The following is a 24,839-nucleotide window of genomic DNA, read 5'->3' on the forward strand; positions in this document are numbered from 1 at the left end:
TCCTGTAAACCCCTATGATCGTGAATAGACTTTTACCTATTTTAAGATTTATGGCAGTCATTTCGCATGTGAGTTCAATCGAGAAGTGCTGGATGTTAAGAGCTGTGCTATTATTTTTTAGGTGATCTTTAATGAAGATTGCAACTCCTCCCTTTAGGTGATTTTCTCTGCTATATTCTGTTAGCAAGGAGTAACCAATTATTCTTGTGTTGAGCATTGTTTCTTTTTTTTGACCATGTTCAGTTAGAATTTACTACGTCAGCCTTATGCGTGTATAGGGGAGCGTTTATCCTGTCAATTTTGTTTGCAATCCGGTCTGTGTTTTGATGGAGTATAGAGAGAGATTTTTTTATTTAGGTTGTTTGTTCGATAGTGGGATTTATTACTAAAAAAGGCTGCAGTTGAAGTGTTGAGGAATTAGGTGATATAGTTGGAGTGTTTGTCCTGCTGATAACTGGTTCAAGGTCATTATTTTTACCCATAACCTGGCAGTAGAAGTTAATATTTTGTGCAAAAAAATTCTTCAGTACTTTGATTTATAGGTTTTATTTTTGCATGTAGGGGTGATGTTTTACTGAGTTCAAATTTTGGGTTTTCTGATTGATCTGTGCTGGATTTGCCAGTTAGAGTGCAGTGTTTCTTGCTGGATATCCGTGCACTTTTTGCGACCTGAAGGGAGACGCTGAAAAAATTCCTCTTATCACTTCTTTTAGAAGGCTGTTTCCTTTTATTAAATGGCATCTTGTCTACGGATCCAGTCATACTATGACTCAGTTTGTGTGTCAAAGATTGACTGTCTCTCTCAGTCAATTCATGGCTCAGTTTTTTGGTTGGAGTTTGTCTGTTTCTTCTCCAGGTCATTTCGTAACCCAGTTTTTGTGTCAGAGTTTGGCTGTCTCTCTCGGTCAGTTCGTGGGTCAGTTTTTGTGTCGGAGTTTGACTGGTTCTCCCTGTCACACTGGGCGTCAGACTGTGTAAAAGTAGGGTTTTATCTGGAATGTCATTATTAGTAGCATAAAGTCTGGTACTATTAAGAGCTGTCTTAGAAGCCTTTAGGAAACTCTTTAGATGTTCATGGGCCGTTCTGGCTTGTTCAGAAAGTTTTTCTGCAAGTTCTTCACAGTTTTCTGACATGTTGTTTTAACAAATTGGATTTTAATTCAAGTTCTTTTTTGAGGTTTGTCATGTTATTTGTAAGGTCGTATATTTGTTCCTTTAGTAAGATAAAGTTAGATTTTTCTTGTTTTACTTGCTCTTCAAGTTGGCTATTTTGAGTAATGAGATTCAAGTTCTGTGAGGATAGGTTATTTATTTGATCACAGAACTGTGTTTTTTCTATTTCAGTTTGCTCAATCAGTTCTTGTTTATGATTTTGTTCAGCGTATAGCTTATTTTTCAGAAAATCTATTTCTTCTTGTAATTTGATATTTTCAGCGGAGAGGTCGTGGGTTACTTCTTCTGCTGCTATTAGTTTGTCTTCCAGTTCTAGTTGATACTCAGATTTTCTCAGTTTTTCTTGATGAAGTTTTTTCTTTAAGTATTTTATTTTCATATAACAGGGCATTTCCAACTTCTGCAGCGATAGATAGAGACGTTTCATGGTCCAGATTATTAGTTTCAGAGAGGTTTTGAATTTTGGTTTCAAGCTCTTCTATGTTAATATTAGGAGATTCTGAGCTATGTTTACACTTTTCACATATCCAAGATATGGTTTCTTCAGGGGTCAGGTTTTTTAGTTTTTTTTCCGGCCAATTTAGACATCGTGAGTGATACCACAAATTGCAGAGTCCAGAGCAGCGGATAGCTTGGTATTTCACTCCAATGTTACAGATGCCACAGGGGTACTTAGACATCGTAGGGTTTGTGATATATGTCAAACAGCTGCAGTACACAGTAGATAAGCTGGCTGGTGTAGTAGTGCTGACACTGAGTAATCTAATGTAATTTAATGTTCTTAGTTAAAAATTAATAAATAATAAAAAATTAATAAAAAAATTTTTTCTATTAAAAATAAAAGTAATTCTTTAATGAATAAATATGTTGGCTGCAAAAAGTTAAGAGTCTATTTGATGTAAATTTTTATAAAAAAAAAAAATACAACGTAATAAAACATGATATTTTTATTTACAAACAAATTTATTTAACAGTTAATCTTGTTTTCTCAATTTTATCTCATCATTAAGGAACAAACATTTTGTTTTTGTTTTATTTTAACTAAATACCGTACGGCATTTCTTTACAGCTAGTAATGTATTATACTGAATAAAATCGATTTTTTGGTACTTATTTCTGTTTTATTTTAGACTTTGATTATATCAATTTTCTCAGAATTAAATTCTCTACAATTAATGTTTGTTGATTTTATGTATTTATTACCAATTTAACAAAGTTATTGTACAAGAAACTTAAAAAAACATTGTTTCGTGCCCCAATTTTTTGCAATTTAACCCTGAATCCCTCAAAAACTACTACAGGTACAGTTCTGAAACCCATTTTATTAGCTTTATCAGGTAAAAATACATAAGAATCCACGATATTTCTTACTTAATTAACCTTTCCAAAAGTTCAGTATGGCTTTATTTTACTCTTTACCCAGGAATTGAGGCGAAATCTTTCGCTAGCTGTAACTCGCTAACGAAGCGTTTTCGGACCTATGTTTATATAATATTTTTTCATTATTTTTACTAGTACAATGTGCTGTAGAAGTGGGGGGAGAACTTCATGAATCACCCTGTATATATTAAACTTTAAAACACAGGTAAAACACATTTAACTGTTTTAGATTATTGCTGATTAAATAAAAATATTATTAGGATAATGAAAGTAATGTATTTCTCAAAGTATAGGTTATATGTTATATTCCTGTTGTAGTTTAGTTATTTGAAAATGAAACTGGAATTTTATGTCTTTTATGATAGTCTAAATGGTCTGTTTTAACTTACTGTTTACAAAAAAAGGTTTCACTAAGTCTTTCAGTTAGTAACTTTCAGTTACTTTATTCATGTTAGGTTAAAAATAAAGACTCACCAGGATGTTTAAATTTTTGTTAACAAAAACACTGAATTAAAACAAAACCTATTTTTTTATTTAACAACTAGTCACTTTTAACTTTCACTTAAATTACAGTTGATATGTTAAGAAATTGTATTTAATTTATATTACAACTCTAAAAACCAAGCAACCACACAGGATGTCAAACCAGCCTCCAAGCAGACGACCCCCCCCTATAATCATGAAGATAATAGTACTGAAAGTCAACAAGGACTAGATGAGGAAGCTGAAAATGAAGATTGTAATGGTTGGAGAGAATGGAATGAAGGTGAGGAAATGTTTGTAAAATTCAATTGGACACTCAATAGTGGTTTTTAAAAACCTCCAACAGGTGTAAAACCAACAACTCATTTGCAATTCTTCCAACTTTTCTTTACAGATGAGTTATTAACTGAGATTGTAAAAAGAAACTAATCGTTACGCCCAAGAAAAGATAATGAAAGTAACTCATTTAAGGAAAAAAATCTATGTGGAAGACTTGGAAAGAGGTTACTGAGTTTAAGGCTTTTATTGGTTGCTTAATGAACATGGCAATGAACCACAAGCCCGAGGTTTTAAGATTACTATTCAAAGGATTGGGTAGATTATCAGCCCTTTTTTAAGGACATTTTTCGAAGGAGAGGTTTCTTCAGATTTTTTGGAAACCTGCATGCTGCTCCTCCTCCTGTTGGTTCCATAGGAGGAACTTTATCCAGATCGGGTAAAGTAAGAAATGTCATACTTTACCTAGATAAACAGTTTAGAAATGTCTACATACCTAACAGTACAGTAAGTGTCGATGAAAGTACCGTTGGGTTCAAGGCTGCATTCTGTTTAAGGTACACAACAAAGCAAAACCTATCAAACGGGGTATTAAGGTATTTGTACTTTCAGATTCTCAGACTGGCTACATTTGCTGTTTAGAGCCATACTTCGGTAAATCAACAACAGACCGGTTGGAAAGACCGGACTTAGGTGCAACAAGCCGAATAGTTCTCCATTTAGTGAATAAACTTAAGGAGTCTTATGGAGCTGCTGAAGGGCTCCATACATTTACTGATAGCTATTATACAAATATGGATATAGCCCAGGAATTAAGTGATATTAAAGTTCACTTAACAGGGACTATCCTTAGAAATAGGATAGGATTGCCATTGCAGATTCAAAAAAGGAAGACAAAATCTAACGGTACTAGATCTGTGCTTAAATTAAAGAAAGGTGACATGAAATTTTCAGAAAAGATGATCGTTTCTCACTTGTTCACTGGAAGACAAAAATGAGGTAACGATATTGAGTACTCTTTACGGCAATGGTACACAGGACAAAGAAACAAGGCGTAGTTGAAGAAGTGAAAAAACCTACAGCAGTATGTCAGTATAATAAGTACATGGGGGAGTGGACTTGGCGGACCACTTTATAGCTTCTTATGGGTTCACAAGAAAGTCCCTTAAATGGTGGAAGAAAGTGTATTTCTGGCTCCAAGAAGCTGCACTAGTGAATGCCTATATACTGTACAACATGTCTGAAGCCCAGGGTAAAATGTCTCAACGTCAGTTTAGAAAATTACTGGTATTAGAGCTTATTGGCGATGTAAGGAACACAAATAAAAAAGGAAGACCTCCCAATTGCAAGACATTTCCCGACTAAATGGGAAACTTCATCTACCATATCCTCTTGAAGGTAGAAAAGTGAAGGATTGCGTCGTGTGTAGCAGCAGAGCACAAGGAGGCACCAGGAAAAGAGTGAAGTTTTATTGCAAAACTTGTGAAAATCGGGCTCATTTTCACATCAGTGTTTGTTTTGAAAAGTACCATTCATCTCAGATATTTCAACAACAAGATGACAACTAGCCTGCAGTTAAATTTGTATTCGGAACAATAATAAGCAGTTCAATTTTATTTTTTATCATGTTATAATTATTTACTGTCACATTATTAATACTCATTGTAACTCATGTTAGTTTATAGAAATATAACATTTCCATTGTAATACTTTTCGACTACATTATTATTTACCTTTAAATCCATTTAACTTTTTTAAAAGGCACAGTATCAATGATGCGCTGAAAATAAATCCGAGCTGGTGGGGATGCAACAATGACATGGCTGCTGTGTGCACGCAGGCGCCATAGTGGACAGCACCGCTGCGCATCCGATCTGAGTGGACAGTACGCGCTAAAATAATACGAGCCTACGAGTAGCCATATTTGGTCAGCGCTGCTGCCCATCCGAGCAGAAAGGGTTAAGTTCAAAATGATAGCAACTGAGAATTTTATTAATCTTATAGCATAACTTGAAATGTAAAATAGTAAATAATTTACTTGTTTTCAAAGTAATGTTTTTTTTGCCCTGGAGTGGCATTTCTACATCTGTTATTTCACTCAAATTAAATTTTCTTCATGTTTGTTCAGTAGAATATACTTCTAACATTTGTTATATATGCTCATTAAAATACGTACTTTTTGGTTATAATATGTTATTTGGTCACTACTTTTAGTGTTTAGCTCGTCAAACTTTGTTTTTTATAATTTTTAAAATTATAACATGTATAAATACTGCTAAACAAATGTTTAAGCGGCCATTTTTCTGTAGTGGTCTTGCTATTGAATGGTATTGAAACATCTGGGCAGTCAAACGTACTACGTCATTCAAAAATAGCAGTGCTTAGTGTCAAACTATACCTCATATAAACTAATTATTAATTAATTTATAAATAACTATCAACAATTGTTTAAAGTTGCTTTATTTACTTATTGCAAAAAATTTCAATCCCAACTGTATTTTCTGTACTATGAAGATTTTTTTCCATTAAAATGGCTACAAGAAAACACATTTCAAAATTCTAAATATGAGAATGAATTAAAAATATTAAGCAAAATGTAATTATAATTCTTCCTGCCTTCTTTTTTGAAGTTAAATTTGTCTAGATCTTATTTTGCTAGTGCATCTTAGTCAGTAATTAACGTTCACAACACTTTCTATTGATTGGAACTATCCAGTGAAAAAGATGTGGCACTTGTAAAATCCTTAAGCAGGCTCTATGCCTATCACCTCTTTTCAGGGTTTAAATTTCTTGGTTTCACATGGAACAACCATTGCTCGAGTTAACCAAACAAAATTGGTACTGCACAGAAAATATAGTGGGTTTAAGCACAACTTTTTAATGGCTAGAGATGTTTCGGATACCAGAAATTGGTTTGTAATTTTTTGGGTAACTAGTATACTATTTTAACAATCCAGCCAGCCCAAACTGGGGGAAAATTTTATTTGAAAGTAATTAATTAAATATTTTTGTTAAAAAGTTTTGATTAATAACTTGTACAGATAATTATAAACTACTGACATAAAATGTAAACACATTAGGAACCTAATATAAACAAAACAAGATTTAAATGGCTTTCATTAAAGAAGCAACATTAGGACTGTGTGGGGGAGGCAAGTGTGTGATAGCCTCTTGCATGTGTCTGCCATACTCACACTTGTCTGTACACTCAGGTGATGGTTGGGTGGCTGTGGCACTTCCTCTTCCTTTACAGCCAGGTTGCGCCTCAGCCATGTTGTCTGTTCCAAGTTTGCTCCTGCAATCTGTGAGCACGACTCCACCAGCTGGAACAGTGTTCCAAACATATCAACTATTTAATTACAGCACATACTCGTACAATGTCCATGAAAATTATGAGTGGAATAACTAATACATAAATAACTATTATGAATGTTTGTGTCACCATTAACTTCAAAAGATAAAAAAATCTATCAGTGACCATTCTAAAAAACCACTGTTGAAATTAATTAACTCCAGGATCAAGAACTGTAATTAATTAGAATTAATTTGTAATTTATCTGGGTTTAAAACTTAAATGATTTTATTGTTATTTCAAACAGATAATGATTTAGTTAAAATTTACCTTTAAAACCCAAGTCAACATTGAAAATAAGTGTTACATTAAAAATATATCCTTATTATGTACATAGAATAATGCTTATAGTAATGGTAATATAATAGCAATATAATTACCAATCCTCTTTTTGCATGCTAATATTCAAAATTTTAATTGAATACAAAAATAATACATTTTTGTTCAGAATTTTAGCTACTTTATTTCTTTCTGAGTCAAAACTGTAAGGAAAGTACCCATCATAGGTATTAATCCTACTTTAAATATCAACATAATTAAGTTAATGGCTTAGGAAACATTAAAAGGTAATATTTATTATCTTGAAGTAACAACTTCAGAAAAGATACAAGAAATCAACATTATAAAACTGTAAAATAATTCACAAATATTTTATGTATGAATTACTATTGGAAGCAAAAAAATCAACCTATATTTATTTTTTACTGAAAGTATGGGAGAAATGAACCCTTTATTACTGGTTCCTTAGGTATTTTATTCCGCTCAATAACTAGGGAGAGGAGAGGTAGAAACAACTGGGTGTGTTTTTATTACCCAGTGACAATGACCGAGGCGGAAAGTTACAGATACTGCACTTATACTTAAGCTTAATAGCGGTCACTTACATTTTGAACATTACATAAATACATGCGATAATATAATTTCTTTAATACTTGCTAACTTGATGTATTGCTTAAGTAATAAAAAAATTGTTCAATAATTTACTTTTACCAGCCAACATCATAAAAATAGTATAATTAATGATTTTCCAATATCAGACTCACTGTTGTTTAATTATATTATAGATAACATTTAAACATACAAAAAGCCTAGGTCTAGATGTGTACAATTATATTTACTAGACCTAATAATAATTGTGAATAAGTGTTCTTTTGCTTTTTTATTCAATAATTTCTTAATATATTATCCTAGGAGAAAAATAAAATATGAAAACAGTAAATGATTTTATGTACAATTTTAAATTTAAAAAATTAATATTTGTTATAGTCTTAGCCATTTTATTTCATTGTTTGAGTACATGGTAATTTTTACGACATCTTCCTTGTATATATTAAAACAGAGTATTTGCCCAATTGTTCTTTTTTTATAGAAATCACCTAAATACTAAATGAAAAAAATACAAGTTAAATACATTTTTGTCCGGAAACAAATTATACATTTTTTAATATAGTTTCTTAAAAGAAAAAGAACAGACATGTTATTGAATGTGAAATTATTTTTAGTTGTAAAAACATTGTTTTAATGTTTGTTTTTGAACATTATATAAAAGAATCAAACATTAGCTCTTTTACTTTTTATAAATTACCCTTTCATTAAAGTATGCATATGCTTAAGTGACAAATAATATTTTTTCCTAATATTTGAGAAAGTTTCCTACATTTAGCTAAACATTGCTTACAACTGATCAATTTTTACTCCTGCCATTTGGATGGTTAAAAACTTAATTCGGTTTCAATATTTAAAGAATATGTATAAAAAAAAAAAAAAAAAAAAACAATTAACTGAGGAAGCACACTATACAATTTGGATGTGTTGGCATCACTTGCATACCACTTGGTTAATAAAGTCAACCTAATCAAACAAAGGCTGTCCAAAAACTAACCTTAGCAGTAATGTCCTGAAGGTCACGGACATCCTTCTTGTCAGCGAGGGCGGGGCAGCGGTTTACAAACTGACTTAGAACTCCCACCAGCAGGAACTGGGCGGGGGGTGAGAGGGAGGGTCCCTCGCGCAGCAAGGCTAACAGTGAGCCCCAACTCTCTGCCAGGCTCACCCCAGGAATCAACTGGATGTAGTGTAAGAACAGTTCCAGAGCGCTCACCTCCACACTCATCGCAGTTTGCTGCAAAACACTCTCAGTACTAACCAATACTTTAGGAAAATAAATTATAAAAGGGCTATTCATCAAAAATTTACATCTGAATCAAGATGAAACCAAACATATACGATTTTAAGCTTGACTAAACTTATGAATTTAAAATAGCATGTAAACACAGGTATTAATTATCCCTCTAGTATTTTACATTGTAACTAATTCCTGAATAAATTATTTGTCCAATTAAGGCTGAATTTAGGTTTCTTATGAATTCAAGGCTACAAAGGAATTTAAGTATTTAGGAGTGACGATAACACATGACAATAGAGAAGAATTTGAAGTCCAATGTAGATTAGCAGCAGCAGATAGAACATACTGGAGCCTTGCAAAACTTCTCAAAAGCAAACTATTAATGAGGAAAGTTTAAATTAAGAATTTACAAAACCATGATCTTGCCAGTTTTGATGTACGGGTCAGAAGTATGGGCACTCACAAAGAAATCCCAAAAAAAAGTTAATAACCTTTGAAAACAAAATACTAAGAAGAATTTTTGGACCAGTTCAAGAAGGAGACATATGGTGGATCAGGAAGAACAGAGAATTAAGAGAAATATACCAAGATCCCGATGTGATTGCACTGATCAGGAGTAAAAGAATGAGATGGATGGGCCATGTTGCCCGTAGGGGAGAAGATAAAAATGATAAAGAAGGTGTGGCAGAGGGGAACCAGAGGGAGTGAGGCCATTGGGCAGACCTAGGATACGATGGAGAGATCAGGTGGAGAAGGATTTTAAGAACGATTGGCGCTACACTGGAAGTGGCTCAAGATAGAGGAAGTTGGAGAGACATTGTTGGCGAGGTCAAAAACCATCTGGGTTTCGAGTGGCCACAGGAGTAAGAGTAAGAGTAAGTTAGGTTTCTTATAGTTATAACTAAGATAACGTATATTTAATTAATATTGTGTGAAAATTATTATACTTAGATTTAATAATTATTTATATTTAATTTATAATTTATACACATATAGTTCTTAATTTCAGGTGGAATGAATCCAAATGGAGTTCCAATACCTCTCTAAGAAATTAAGCATTTTTGTTTTACACAATACAATTTCTTCTGCACTTCAGAAATACATAAAAAACATTCTTTATAGACCTCATATTTTCAAAAATTCCCAAGGAAGGATCTCCGCACCACCCTTTGTTCTGGAAAATATTTATTCCACTACCTCCAGACTAGTGGAATGTTACAGTTCCGCCACCTCTAGTTTGAAATATCAGCCTCTGCTATATACAGAGTCGGTTCAATAAATATCTGGACTGGTTCCAAAAATAAAAATTTATTACAGGTATCATTACAGTTACTTAATAATCTTCAAAATACAACCCTCCTTTATCAATATACTTAGTTCGGTACGTCTGCCACTCGTCAAAAGCCTGCTGCTAGTCAATTTCCAGAATACTGTTGAGAACCTTTGCGTTGCCTCTTGAACCGCCTCAATAAAGTCGAACCAATGTCCTTTGAGCTCCTTTTTCGTTCACGGAAACAAGAAAAAGTCTGAAACATTCATGATTCATTGCAAGTAATAATACTGTCGAGAAAAACGTTCATCTTTGTGGACGTAATCCAAATTTTCTTGTGAAATTTTCACCCACGAAAGTTTTGTTCCTTGCTCAAGACTTTCTTCTGTTCAGAGTATCGGGACTGGTTCGCCGTATCTTAAACGGAGTGGTGGAGGAGAGTCCAACCAGTTGGCCTCAGTAGAGGGGTCCACCATCACTCGGCACACTTTAATTCAGTCGTCTAAGGGCATGCGTTGGGACAGAAGGTGAATTTTTTAAAGTGAAATTTGTTATGATGTCATGTCACCACCGCACAAGCATGGAGTGGAGAGACCGTCTCGAGCAATGCTGCGCTTTGAAGTTTAGCTTTAAACTCGGGAAATGCACGTCACTTAATAATCTTCAAAATACAACCCTCCTTTATCAATATACTTAGTTCGGTACGTCTGCCACTCGTCAAAAGCCTGCTGCTAGTCAATTTCCAGAATACTGTTGAGAAACCTTTGCGTTGCCTCTTGAACCGCCTCAATAAAGTCGAACCAATGTCCTTTGAGCTCCTTTTTCGTTCACACGGAAACAAGAAAAAGTCTGAAACATTCATGATTCATTGCAAGTAATAATACTGTCGAGAAAACGTTCATCTTTGTGGACGTAATCCAAATTTTCTTGTGAAATTTTCACCCACGAAAGTTTTGTTCCTTGCTCAAGACTTTCTTCTGTTCAGAGTATCGGGACTGGTTCGCCGTATCTTAAACGGAGTGGTGGAGGAGAGTCCAACCAGTTGGCCTCAGTAGAGGGGTCCACCATCACTCGGCACACTTTAATTCAGTCGTCTAAGGGCATGCGTTGGGACAGAAGGTGAATTTTTTAAAGTGAAATTTGTTATGATGTCATGTCACCGCACAAGCATGGAGTGGACCGTCGAGCAATGCTGCGCTTTGAAGTTTAGCTTTAAACTCGGGAAATGCACGTCACTTAATAATCTTCAAAATACAACCCTCCTTTATCAATATACTTAGTTCGGTACGTCTGCCACTCGTCAAAAGCCTGCTGCTAGTCAATTTCCAGAATACTGTTGAGAACCTTTGCGTTGCCTCTTGAACCGCCTCAATAAAGTCGAACCAATGTCCTTTGAGCTCCTTTTTCGTTCACGGAAACAAGAAAAAGTCTGAAACATTCATGATTCATTGCAAGTAATAAAATTGTCGAGAAAACGTTCATCTTTGTGGATGTAATCCAAATTTTCTTGTGAAATTTTCACCCATGACAGTTTTGTTCCTTGCTCAAGACTTTCTTCTATTCAGAGTATCGGGACTGGTTCGCCGTATCTTAAACGGAGTGGTGGAGGAAAGTCCAACCAGTTGGCCTCAGTAGAGGGGTCCACCATCACTCGGCACACTTTAATTCAGTCGTCTGAGGGCATCCGTTGGGACAGAAGGTGAATTTTTTAAAGTGAAATTTTTTTATGATGTCATGTCACCGCACAAGCATGGAGTGGACCGTCGAGCAATGCTGCGCTTTGAAGTTTAGCTTTAAACTCGGGAAATGCACGTCAAGGCCCTTGAACTCATTAAACAGGCTTTTGAGGATGATGCCTTAAGCCGCACAAGAGTTTTTGAGTGGCACAAAATGTTTAAAGAAGGCCGGGAGTTTTGTTGAAAGCTATCACAGCATCAGATGCCTAACAACTGCTCAAACCGATGCTCAGGTGGCCAAAATGATAACAGTTTTTGGACTCTTGACAAGCCTTTAACCATTGCCCTTATTAGTGAGGAGACCTGCCTTTAAGATGGAACCTTCCACACCATTGGTGTGGGATACACTTTTTTTACCATCATTGACTGGACTATCAATAAAAAGCTATTAAGAGTAAGACAAAAACTCTTTCACAATAAATAAATAAATTAGATATAACATTTTACTTTTAGTATATTATAACAGTTTTATCACAAAAAACCAGACAGCTTATGAGAAGACTTTATTTTACCCTTTTTAGTCAAATTATGAGGATTTTGTTTTTTGTCAGCCCCATTTAATTTTCAGGTAAAGCTGCACATTTCACTTTTGTAAATAAATAAAGTATTTCTTCCATTCTCAAGACCTTTTTTGGCGTTTCTTATAATACTAACATAAAAACTGGTATTAAATAAAACATACTTTCTTAGCAATTTTTCTTTATAGTCGAATACCCTTAGTGTTAAGACACAGAGCATGGTCTAATGGCCCTCAGCAAGGTTTCAGTCATTGGAGACATTATGAGAAAAATACCTGCTAATTTTTGGTACTGTAATTAAGCCAACAGTTACCTGGTTCATGGCAGGCTGTTTGACCACCTGGTGTAGAGTCTGTACCAGAGTATCTATTGGCATAGCCTTGATAGCACTCAGCAGCTGCACCAGCACCTGTTGACCTTCACTCGCCTGGGCCAGTACCTATATACATCACACTGTTAGTACTAACTGTAATTTTATATGATGCACTGTAATAATTATTACTGTATAGGATTGCTAACACGCCCAAATGTAAATTTTAAAATGAAGATGAGTAAAAGACGATTATAATGAGAATTATGTACTGTCTTCTTGTTTGGTACTATCAACTGAGTCATTAATTAATTGCCTAATGACTAATAGTGCCTGAAAAAGTGCAAGGGATTTACATGGAGCCTGAATCAGAAAGGTCCAGTTTGGCTATAGTATCTAATTAAATTGTGAGATGTTGAAATCAATGGTCCAACTGCACATACTATCTTTTTACCAATCAAAGATAACTTGAATATTACTTTAACAAAGCTCTAGTTGCCGAAGGTGCTATAACTGATGTTAGATGACCATAGCAAGACTTACACAGGATAAGTCATCTACCTTGGAGATTGAAATACTAAATTTAAAAATGAGATGAAAACTTAATTTGAACTCTGGAGATGAAAATTAATAATATACGAGGTCTGTCCAAAAAGTATCCGACCGCAGCGTAACAGACCGGCTCAAACTGGTTATTGGAGGGGAGGGGCGAGCCTACTCCTTCCCATATTAGGCATTGAATATGATCCGGTCACTCAGTGAGTCACAGCGCTCTGTTCCGTACAGTACTGCTGTGTGTGCATCGCATTTCAATATAAACGTGTTGAGCAGCGCATTTGCATTAAATTTTGCCAAACACTTTGCCATTCAGCATCAGAGACGATTACTATGATATGGAAAGTTTATGGTGACGTTTTCTATGGGCGATACACAAATAAAAGAGTGGTTTAAGCGGTTTAAAAATGGCCGCATATCAGTGGAGAGTGATGACCGATCTGGCAGGCCTTCAACAGCCAGAAACGCTGAAAATGTTGAACGTGTTCGTGCAGCAATTAATGAAAAACCGTTGATTGACTGTCCGAGAGCTGGAAGAAAGATTTAGGAATACCAAAAATCATCAGTTTGTAACATTTTATACGAAGATTTAAAAATTAACCGTGATTCTGCAAAATTTGTTCCTCTGCTGCTGACAGAAGACCAAAAGAACTGTCGACTTGAAAATCGCACAGGACAATCTGGATTTGATAAAAAGTGACCCAGGGCTATTTAAAAAAGTTATTACTGGTGATGAGTCATGGGTTTATGGCTACGACCCTGAAACAAAGGCTCAATCTTCACAGTGGAAAACTCGCGAAGAGCAACGGCCGAAAAAAGCAAGACAAAGTCGAAGTAATGTCAAGACAATGCTGACAGTTTTTTTTGACCAGGACGGTTTTGTTCATGACGAATATGCTCCAAGAGGCCAGACAGTGAATAAGGAGTATTATCTTGAGGTCCTAAGGCGGCTACGAGATGCAGTACGAAGGAAAAGACCTGAACTGTGGACAAGCCGTGACTGGATCCTGCATAACGACAACGCGCCAGCTCATTCTTCAAATCTTATTCAGCGTTTTTTGGTCAAACACGACATCAACCAACTACGCCAACCTCCCTACAGTCCTGACTTAGTTCCTTGTGACTTCTGGCTATTTCCAAAATTAAAAATTCCTTTGAAAGGAAAAAGATTTGACGATGTTGAACAAATAAAACAAAATGTGACGAAGGACCTATGAGCCATTCCGCAAAATGAATTTAAGGAGTGTTTCCGGAAGTGGGAGGAGCGTTGGAATAAGGTAGTGGCTTGTGGAGGGGAATACTTTGAAGGGGACCAGATTGCTGTTGCCGCCGAGTAATATCCAGTTCATGCCAGACGTTAAGGTCAGATACTTTTTGGACACACCTCGTATAACAAAATGAGAATGATAATAAATACAAGAAAAAGTTTGGGTAGATAATAAATGTTGAGTTACCAAAAAAGCCATATAGTTATATGAAACATTCTTTAAGTTTCCAAAACAAGTAAAAACTTCAAAAGCAAAAATATAATTCCCAAAATTAACTAGTTTTATCATAGTACATCACTTTTCCTTATACAATTCTATACAACTTTATAAGAAAAACTTTCAGTACAAGAGTATGTTTTGTGAAAACTACAATTTTAATTTATTAAACAATAAACAAGAACCGTTACGAAATATGACAAAGTGGAGCACAATTTTAAGTATTTCAATAATTGTTAAGGGGATTCCCTACTAAAAATTACCAATTTTGACAAAAAATTATTTTTTTCTTGTTTTATTGTCTATAAGGAATTAGAAAAACACATATGGCATAATATCTCTTTTTATTGTTGTGAAAAAACATTTGAAATGGAGCATGCACACCTACTTTTGGGGCAGTCAGCCAGATCAGACTGCAGCTGTTGTGCCTCAGATGTAACATTCACTAATAATAATTATTGAACATTGCTCCTTCTTGTTAGAAAGTAAAATTTACTCAATATATATTTTTATATAGTTATAGTGCATACTTTATCCTCTTTTTTCCTCTTTGAAACAGGCAGAAAAACCAAAAGAACTCCAAAAATTATATATCATGATTATTAATAATACTTTTAAGAAAACCAATAGTTTTTTTTTTAGTGGGTAAACCAGATTTTTAGGGGGAAGTCCCACACTACAGGCTGGCCACCTGGGTGCGTAATTGCATTTTTCCTGCCTCTCCCTCAAAAAAAAGTTTTAACAGAGAATCCTGTTAACCCTTTTGATCCCAGCGGACGTGTTTGTAAGATCATGTTCGATCCCAACGTCCGAATTTTCGGACGTTTTAAAAAATCACGTTCGATCCCAAAGTCCGATTTTCCGGACGTTCACAAAAATGTTTTTTTTAATACAATATAATCGGTTGAATACTTCTTATGTTATATTAAACCATTTGTAATGAACACCTTTACAAAGTTATAGTATGTAAAGGAACTTTTAGTTCAATTTGGCAACGATGTTTTCGTTCAAACTAGAAGGCTGTGGCTGCTCGGTGCCATGTGCTGTCTGCTCTCATTGTCGTCAGTCGTGAGTGTATCGTCTGTTTGTTATGAGCTGTAGTTAACCTTATTGTTTGGAAGTTTATTGGTTACGTTATTTACAATGAGTTTATGATTCTTTGTAGTTATTTATAATGAAACGGGCAAATTCACCTCTTAGTGACAATACGATTAGTCGAGTGATAAATGAAGAAGAAAACTTTTCTAGTGATGAGTTTCTTGAATAATTTTGGCAGTGAAGTTGACAGTAGTTCCTCTGAAGTGGATGACACGGATAATGATCCCACATATGATCCAGATCAACCAGGACCATCATCAAACATTCTTCCAATTGTAAGTAGGCCTAGGATTTTATCGGAAAGTGAATCTGAGAGTAGTATTGATGGTGAAAATGTAAGGAGTAGGCTTACTACTATACATCAGCAACCTAGACAAACCTTCTAGGCCTAGGCCTAGACATACTAATGGTAATTCAACTGATGATTCCAGTGGAGAAAATAATGAAGGATGGATTGATGTTACTGCAGAAAATGATCCAGGTTATAGTCATTCATTTTCATTTTTACTTGAAAAACATTGCTTGAAACATTGTCCTCCCATGAATACACCATCAATTGCTTACTTTAGGCTGTTTTTCACAGTTACATTGATGGAAATGTTTGTAAAATATACAAATATGTACGCTGAAGAAGTTGTCAGAAAGTACAATTCTAATTTGGGGACCGAATAATAGTTTGAGAACATGGGTCAAAGTTACAACTGCAGAAATTCAGGCTTTTATTTGTATCCTAATAAATATGGGTCTAAATCACAAACCTACCTATGCAAGTTACTGGTGGAAATCTAACAGTCAGAATTGTAGTTGGTTCGGGAGAATGATGAGTAGGAATAGATTTCAAGAAATTTTGGCATATTTCCATATGGTTGATACACGGAACCTTCCTAAACCTAAGGAGCCAAATTATGACCCTTGTGCCTGTGTGCAACCCCTAATAGATCATATGAATAGGATATCTAAGCACCATTATAGTCCCAATATGTGCCTTTCTATTGATGAAAGTATTATACCGGCTAAATGCCAAAACCCCTTGATGCAGTATCTCCCTAAAAAGCACCATAGATTTGGAATCAAGTTGTGGGTACTGTGTGATGCAGTAACCCACTACTGTGTGCATTTTTTTGTCTATAAAGGAGCAAAAAATACCGATAGACAACATGTAAGGGAAACAGGCCTGGCCTACAATGTAGTTATGAAACTTCTTGATGTAGCTGGATGTTTATACAAAGGTTTTCATATATTTGTTGATAAAATTTTTTTACTTCTGTTAGATTGGCCAAAGCTTTGTACACTAAGTGTACCCATTTGACTGGAACAATTAGAATGAACAGGAAGAGTGTGCCTCAAGAAATAAAAACAAATTACACAATTGGGGAAAGAAAAATACAAAAGGAAAAATTTCAATGCTGTTACTTGGTTTCAGACAAAGGAAAACACACAAAAAAACCTGTAATGTTGTTATCAACTGTGTATAAAGCTGGAGAACAACAAAAATCAAAAAAAACGAGGAAATAAAATATACATTACTACTAAACCTAAAATAATAAGAGAGTACAATAACTTTATGGGCGGTGTGGATGGCCATGACCAAATGTTACACCAATACATGGGTGATCGCAGGTCAACCAAATTTTGGAAAAAATTAACTTTCAATTTGTTATCCAGGATGATTTTGAATTCATATATTTTGTATAAACAAAATACCACCAATCCTGTGACTAGACTAAAATTTTTAGTGACTCTAGTTGACAGTTTATCTGCTGAATGGTTTGATTTCAAAGAACAGAGACACCCGATTCCAGACACCGATGTAAGTGATGATGAAAATCAAGGTGGAGGCGATGCTGGAATACTACCCCGTTTTTTTAAAAAACTTCCTAATAAAAAGGAAAGAAATTGCTGTGTTTGCAGTGCAGCCAGCACCAGACTGGGTGGCAAGAGGAAGAAATCGAGCTACATTTGTAAAAAATGTAAAAAAGGACTACACACAAAGTGTTTTCCACTGCACAAGTGTTAGTGAACACACCAGAAAAACATTTTTTGTAACAATACATCATAAAAGCAATTGATGAAAGCTAAAATATAACTATTCATGTTCTTTTGTTATAATTTGTAACTTAGCAAGTGACAATACTTAATTTTATCTGTACATACATTTTTTCATGTGTTTTTCGTAATGTTGTGCCTGTGGAACTAAATGTGCATTATTTAGTTGTAAACCTGTATCTCAGTTATTTGTGAATATAACTAAGTCAAAATTTAGAATACAACTCATGTTTATATGTTCAAGGACATAATGCTTTCATTTTTGAGCAGAAATTTCATTTTATGCCTTCTATATCAAATGGAAACAGAAAATTTTGAAAAAACATTTTTTGGTATCATTTTTTTCAAAAAATTGTGTGTGCATTTTTATTATAATTCTAGGTGGGCTTATGTTGTAGTATAGTCTTAGAGAAGTATATTAAAAAAAGAATCAATAAAATCCATTGATTAATAAAAAGTTTGTGTAACTTTTGCCGAAGCACTACATTTTCAATAAATCTTGGCCGGACTGGGGCAGATACCCGAGCGCCAGACGCCGGGACGTGGGCAGACGCCCATGCGAAAACTCCCGGGATCAAAAAGGGTTAAGATAATCAGCCAGATTAATAAAATTTGTCAATTTATTCAGAATAATGGTAGACTGATTGCACTAACCGCGTAGTTTGTCTGCAGGGTGGAGGGCCTCCGTTCTCGCCACACCACTGCCATGGCTGCCAGGAAGCTGGTGCCGTGATGTAGTGCCACAGGGCTCAGAAACTCCAGCAGCTGTTGTCTCACCACCCGTGGACTGCCAGCCTCACAGTTTCTCACTCTCCCTACACACACAACTTGTCATATCTATCCAATACTAAACAATATGACTGTTAATGGTCATTGACCTCAAGTTAATATGCAAAAGTTTGAAGTAACACAGCCGCTTACTTCAAATTGAAAGGTTGGTTACCTTGAATTGAACATTTTACTTCATCATTTCCAAAATCACATCAGACTTTTCATTATCCCAATCAATACAATAATAATATTTTCTTGAATAGTTCTCCATCCAAGTTGATTATTTTTCACTTAGAACCATTTCAGAATCTGTTACTAAAGTTATAACTGGGGCAATACAAAAAAAGCTAGTGGCTGGACAGTATACAAAAATGATTGATCCAAAAACTTTAAATTCAATATACTTTGATTCTATCAAAGGAAGCAAATACTGATGATTTACAACTCTCTTAAATCTTGGAAAAACAGCCAGTAAAGACTATTTTAAAGAATATGATATCGGAAAGTGAAAATAAGGATAATCATAATAAAAGTGGTAGTTATTTTCAATGTCTGAATTCAACCAGCCAATGTAACTTGGATTTTTTACATTTTTCTGTACCTTAGATTATATATGACAATGGGTTATATTTTGTGTAACTAATACAATCAAAAATAATACACAGACCTAAATGGAAAGAGTTCTGACTATTCAGATAATAACTACAGAGAACTATCAGAACCTTATAGCGCAGTAATTTTAATAAAATTCTACAATAAAATACTTTGAACCATACTACATTTTAATGTAGCCTCCCAAGCCTGTCTATGATGAAGATAAAAAAATAAGTAGTTACCTTTCTTTCCGCTGTGTGAGGGCCTGCCACAGCACTGCCACACTGGCTATTACTCTCGGCAAGTTGCCCAGCACTGCTTTCCGTGCACTCACTTGCGGCTCTATCTTGTCTTTGTTCTGCAAAATTAAGGTGTTTTTATAAACGTTATAGACACACTGTTTCTCAAAAGTTAAATGTAGATATAGAAAGAGAAGTTTGCACTTGGTTGCAAGCCCTGTATATAAAGTAGAGAAACTTCCAAAGGTTGTGAATCCTGACATTTGATGGAAGTTAAAACATAATTTACATGTTATTGATTGTTTGCTTTGAATTTTTTGTAGAGCTAAATACCTTTTTTGTGTGGTTTTATACAATGAAATAGAGTTTTAGCAGTTAAATTGTGGTTCTCTCTAATGTATTGTTGAACAGCTATAAGTTTTTTTTTCATTTACAAGGGATATAATATATTATAATTATGCTATTCTATAATTAGACTGTTACTCATGATATTGTGCTTTATTACAAAAAAACTCGTAAACATATATTTATAAATATGATCTCAAATGAGCTTAACAAAACATTTATGAATACAATCATTGTATTTCATGCATTTTAAAGAAGCAGACATGTAGTTTTTAAATTATTCAATTATAAATGTTATGTTATATATACTTTAGTTTTTATATTAGCTATTATAAAAAAAATAGCTATCAATTAAATTTCTACTGCTAAAGATGTTAACATTTTAAAATATTCAGAAAATAGATGGTTTTGTAGCAATAATTTTTGGCAGAACTACTCTTTCTACAGGAGACATTTTAAATGGTGTTGTAATTGAATAAATGAACATTAGTATTGGTACTAACAATGAGGAGAGGTGAAGGCATGAATACATGTATGAGATTGTTGAAGATCTGAGCAGGAGTGGAGGTGGTAGATCCCAGTGGTAGGTTGAAGGGAGTGGCAGAATCCAGCAGGCAATAGTGGCAGAGGACAGTCAGGGCCTCTACTTGAGTGATGGCATAATCTGCTGGCATACTGCAAAGCACAAACATCATGTAAGACTTGATTTCCAACATACTGTTGTTAAGCTAATCAAAATGGGTTTGTTCAGGACATGTTTCGATGCAACTACATCATCATCAGCTTGTACATCATATGGAAGTAGTTAATTAACCAGAAGGGTTCGTCAGGTAAACTAAAATATAACACAACACAAAATAAACAGTTGTTAGCCTCTCAGTATAGGGACATCCACTACACCCAGCAACTATTGACTGGTTTCTCTCATATCCTTTCTTAAAAGTGTATGAAAAAATTTGTTCTTAAAATACAACTGAAAAATAGAAATTAAAACAATCTACTTCAAACATGCAGTGTGGCTTTACTCAGTACAAAATGACAAACAGCTATAGAAACTTGTGGTTTACCCCAGGGTTCCAGGTTAGATCCAGTTTTCTTTATTTTTCTTTGTATAAGATGTACCCCAGTATTTTCAAAACTTCTACCGTACATTTCATATGCAGACTAAACCACCCTACTGATGACTAACAAAACAACCAATAACCTACCCATCCGTACAGTCTGTCAATACTGTCCTTATAATGATTTTGTAGTAAACCACTAAAAGTAGCACATTGGATTTGAACATTGCTGTGAATAAACACTATACATCTCGGTTGTCATACTGTTCAGCCAAGCAAAATTCTTAGGCCTAACACTTGCATTAAGTTAAACTGGATCCTGAACGCAGACAACAAAATGCATTAAAATCAATATTCATCAATGAATTCTTAAGGATTTATTACAGTTAAAAAATCAAGTAAGTGTGTTTTGTATTTAAATATAGTTTTAAAGTTGTAAATATACAATGAAATATGATACCATAAACCGCTTTAAATAATTTAAACTGAAGTTGCTAAATCGCATAGTCATAGGGTTTGCACAACATGGTTTCAAATTCATGTGAAACTAAGGAAGCACTTTTGGTTCATCAGCCAAGACTGTGATATGAAACTTGAAGGGCTGATTCCTTTCTCTATCAATCAACCTTAGACTATACAAGACTGAAAAGTATCTCCTACAAGGTTTTGAAAATTTTAAAAAATATGCAGTATAAAGATTGTTTGGCATTTATGGAAAAACGAAAAATGAATACCTGATCACATTACTATCCGAGGGGTTGAATGCCTTGGACAGTTGCTCTACATTGGCACATAGTTGCTTGACAACGGCTTGTGACGACACGAGTTAGAGCTGCGCCCAGATAAGGCAGCGCACACGTGACCAGCGCAGTCCAGTGTGTATGTGCCACAGGCAGCACGGCCAGGAGCCTCCAGAGCACGCAGTATGGCCGCTAGCAGCATGGGCCTGTTGCGGCAGGGCACGGCCGCTCACGTAGCGTAGCTCTCCACTATGTGATTCCTTTGTCTCTGCCTCTGACTCTCCTTTCCGCTGGTTCACCTCATGTTCTAACATTATCAGTGATAGCAGAAACCTGCATGGATTCACCACATTAGTGTACACTTGTACAATAGAGCATACAGAAATAACATGATATAATTTAAACAGTGTAACACTACAAAGCATTAATGAAAAATAGTTAACTGTAAAAGTCAAAAATGGTGTGATCCCCATATTTTAGCCATTTAATACTTTTCCATTCACCATTATTATTATAAAAATTAGTTTAAAGTTATCAATGATAAAATATATAAATTAAAAAATAAATCTCCGTTTCTTTCCTTTCAGGTTAATCATGCAACATATATTTTATAAATTCATCTGTTATTTCGCCCAAGGCAAATTAAACATACAGAAAAGGTTTACTTTAAACCATTTATTAGTTTTGCTATTATTGCAATTTGACAACATTACTACGAGTATAATAGAGAAGAAGGGAAAGGTCCATTGCCACAATGTTTAAAAAAATAAAATGCAAGGTTAGCTAAATAAATAATAAACTAACAAAATCATAGCAACCATGTTATTTCATCTTTATTTTCTCACATGAATGTCTGGTATGTAAATCCACTCCATGATATCTATATCAGTATTTTACGATATTTCAATAGTTTCTAACCTTAAACACCTGAGGGATGCAACAATGAAATCAGCACCATTCGGAAGTGACCAGCCAGAGTTTACATATATTACTACAAAATTCCAGTAATTGGTAATATTGACAAGTATTTTCTACTGAAATATTAGAAACTAGTGTGCAAAAGTTGTGGAGTCCAGAGCCAGAGTTCCTCAGTGATAAAGTTAGACACATTGATCATCTATTATACAATTTAATTTAAACTTTACTAAAAATTTTAGGAAATAAATTGAAATAACTTTTCACCAAAATAGTTTAACTTTCATAAAAAATTGGAAATTTCTAGCGTTACCTTGGATGACAATCTGGGTGGGAAAATCACATCGGGGAATTAATGGGAAACTTAATGTAGAATGTTACACTATTCATGAAAATTAGAAATTTTGACGGATTTAAGAAGGGCAAAAACTTATATATTTTGGCTATTTTAATTCCGTAATAAGGTACAAAATTTTTTGCTGGAGAAGTTCACCATTTATTGAAAGGATTTTAAAAAACTCAAAAAAGAGCAACCCGAATTCTAGGAAATTTAAAATTTAATGAATCATGTACAGGCCGCCTTTTTAGCTAAACATTTTGACAGTGAGAAGTATTTACATAATGGAAGTATTAACTCAAACCTGTAAAATAATACAATCCAATCCCTTTATTTCCCATAATAACTACATAACATGAAAGATTCATTCTCTACATGTGCCTCTACACAAAACAACCCCATTTTTTAAATAAACTACCATTACTGTGAAGAGAGATTCCCTACATTAATGTCTTCATAAAACTAATAAAGAATGTATGCTTCAAACTTAAATTTATACTTTTAATCATTATTGTCCGAATTCAGCAAAAAATAATTTAGATGTGAAATATCAATACTTCACCCAGGTTTAACTATGTGTAACTAGGGTCATAGGTAGTTTTTTAATTGTTTTTTTTAGTATTTAGTTTGTTTATATCTTGACAAGCCTTATAACAGTGAAATGTTTTAATGGCCTAATAAATAATTTTAATTTACAACATTTACTGTCGTTAAGTTAAACAGTTAATATTCAGTAACTTCAATGGTTGCAATGCCTTACTACAATAGAATTCAATAGTGATACTCAATGTCCCACCGATGGTAGTCCTACATTGTTATGAAAGTGCTGCAAAAAATGTAGTAATTTGTAAATTTATTGATTTATAACCATCAAACTGGAATAAAACATACTGTTTTTAACTCTATTAACATATTCTATTATATATTCTCTACATTTAACTTTATTGGACAACCGACTAAATCATAAAATATTGTCACACAATTAAATACAATAATTATAAGTGCAAGTGCTCATCACTAATCTGAAAGTAAGCAAACTCTAGGCTGCGCTTCTGAAAAATCCTCCAATTTCAATCCTTACCCTACTGATCTATCAAACTCTCTAGTAAATTTATGTTCTTGGTCACATCATGCTCTTGGCCTGTTTGTTCTTCTAGTGATCATAGCTCACTACAACTAGCCCCTCATCAATTTACCCCCCTAATAAACTAAATTTCTCCCTGAAAAACTTATAGAATCACTAATATCCAAAAGATTTCAATTTCATATTCTATACAAGCATTCAATTGGCGTTTAATTTGTTGTAAAACAATCATTTTGTATATTAATTTTATATTCCATCTGTACTAATGATATTTCAGTTTCGTAAGAACTGTTACTGACCTGAGTATCTGCACCTGGAAGGCCTCTCCCTGAGATGCCAAGCTCTCGTCTGTGTTATCGTTGAAGGCAAGTATCTCATGGGTGAAGGAGCGAGGCAAATCTCGTGAGGAGGGGATACTCGTGAGGACACAGTGTAGGGTGATCTTCTGCAGCTTGATGCGAGACAGCAGGTCCGCCAGGTAGCAGGCCAGTCCACGTCCACTGTCCCTCACAATGGCCGTTAGCTCGTAGCACACCAGTGACAACAGTTCAACACTGCTAATCTGAACCTGTCCAGCGATTTACAAGGTGTTATTGAATTTTGGACATATTTAAAACTAAGTATTTGAAATATGCAGGTTAAAATTTTGAAAAATTGTTAAATGTATAAAATGAAACAAAAAATCTATTAGAATCAAAATTCAATATCGCTTCATTAAATTCTTTTTTAAGTTAATTTTTGATCATTTAGAAGCATTAAATCCTTAAAAGGATCAAAAGATTGTGAATGTTTAGGATGTTTTCCATTGTTCATTGATACGCAAAATCAGTAACACAAAGTTTCATTATCCTCAACCTGATTTCTTCCTCTGATTTTGTGCTTACTTTAACCTAGATAATGTTATATGTGTAAATTTGAATATCTTGTGCACCTTTATTCAATTAATT

The 24,839-nt window shown here is 34.4% G+C and overlaps 1 pseudogene; it reads right to left on the minus strand.

The window, feature by feature from the left end:
• Window positions 1-811: 811 nt before the first annotated feature.
• The window catches only part of LOC124372971, a 31,132-nt pseudogene continuing 7,104 nt past the window's right edge, over window positions 812-24,839 (minus strand).

The sequence above is a fragment of the Homalodisca vitripennis genome, unplaced genomic scaffold, assembly GCF_021130785.1.
Source record: "Homalodisca vitripennis isolate AUS2020 unplaced genomic scaffold, UT_GWSS_2.1 ScUCBcl_4514;HRSCAF=10726, whole genome shotgun sequence".
NCBI lineage: Eukaryota > Metazoa > Arthropoda > Insecta > Hemiptera > Cicadellidae > Homalodisca > Homalodisca vitripennis.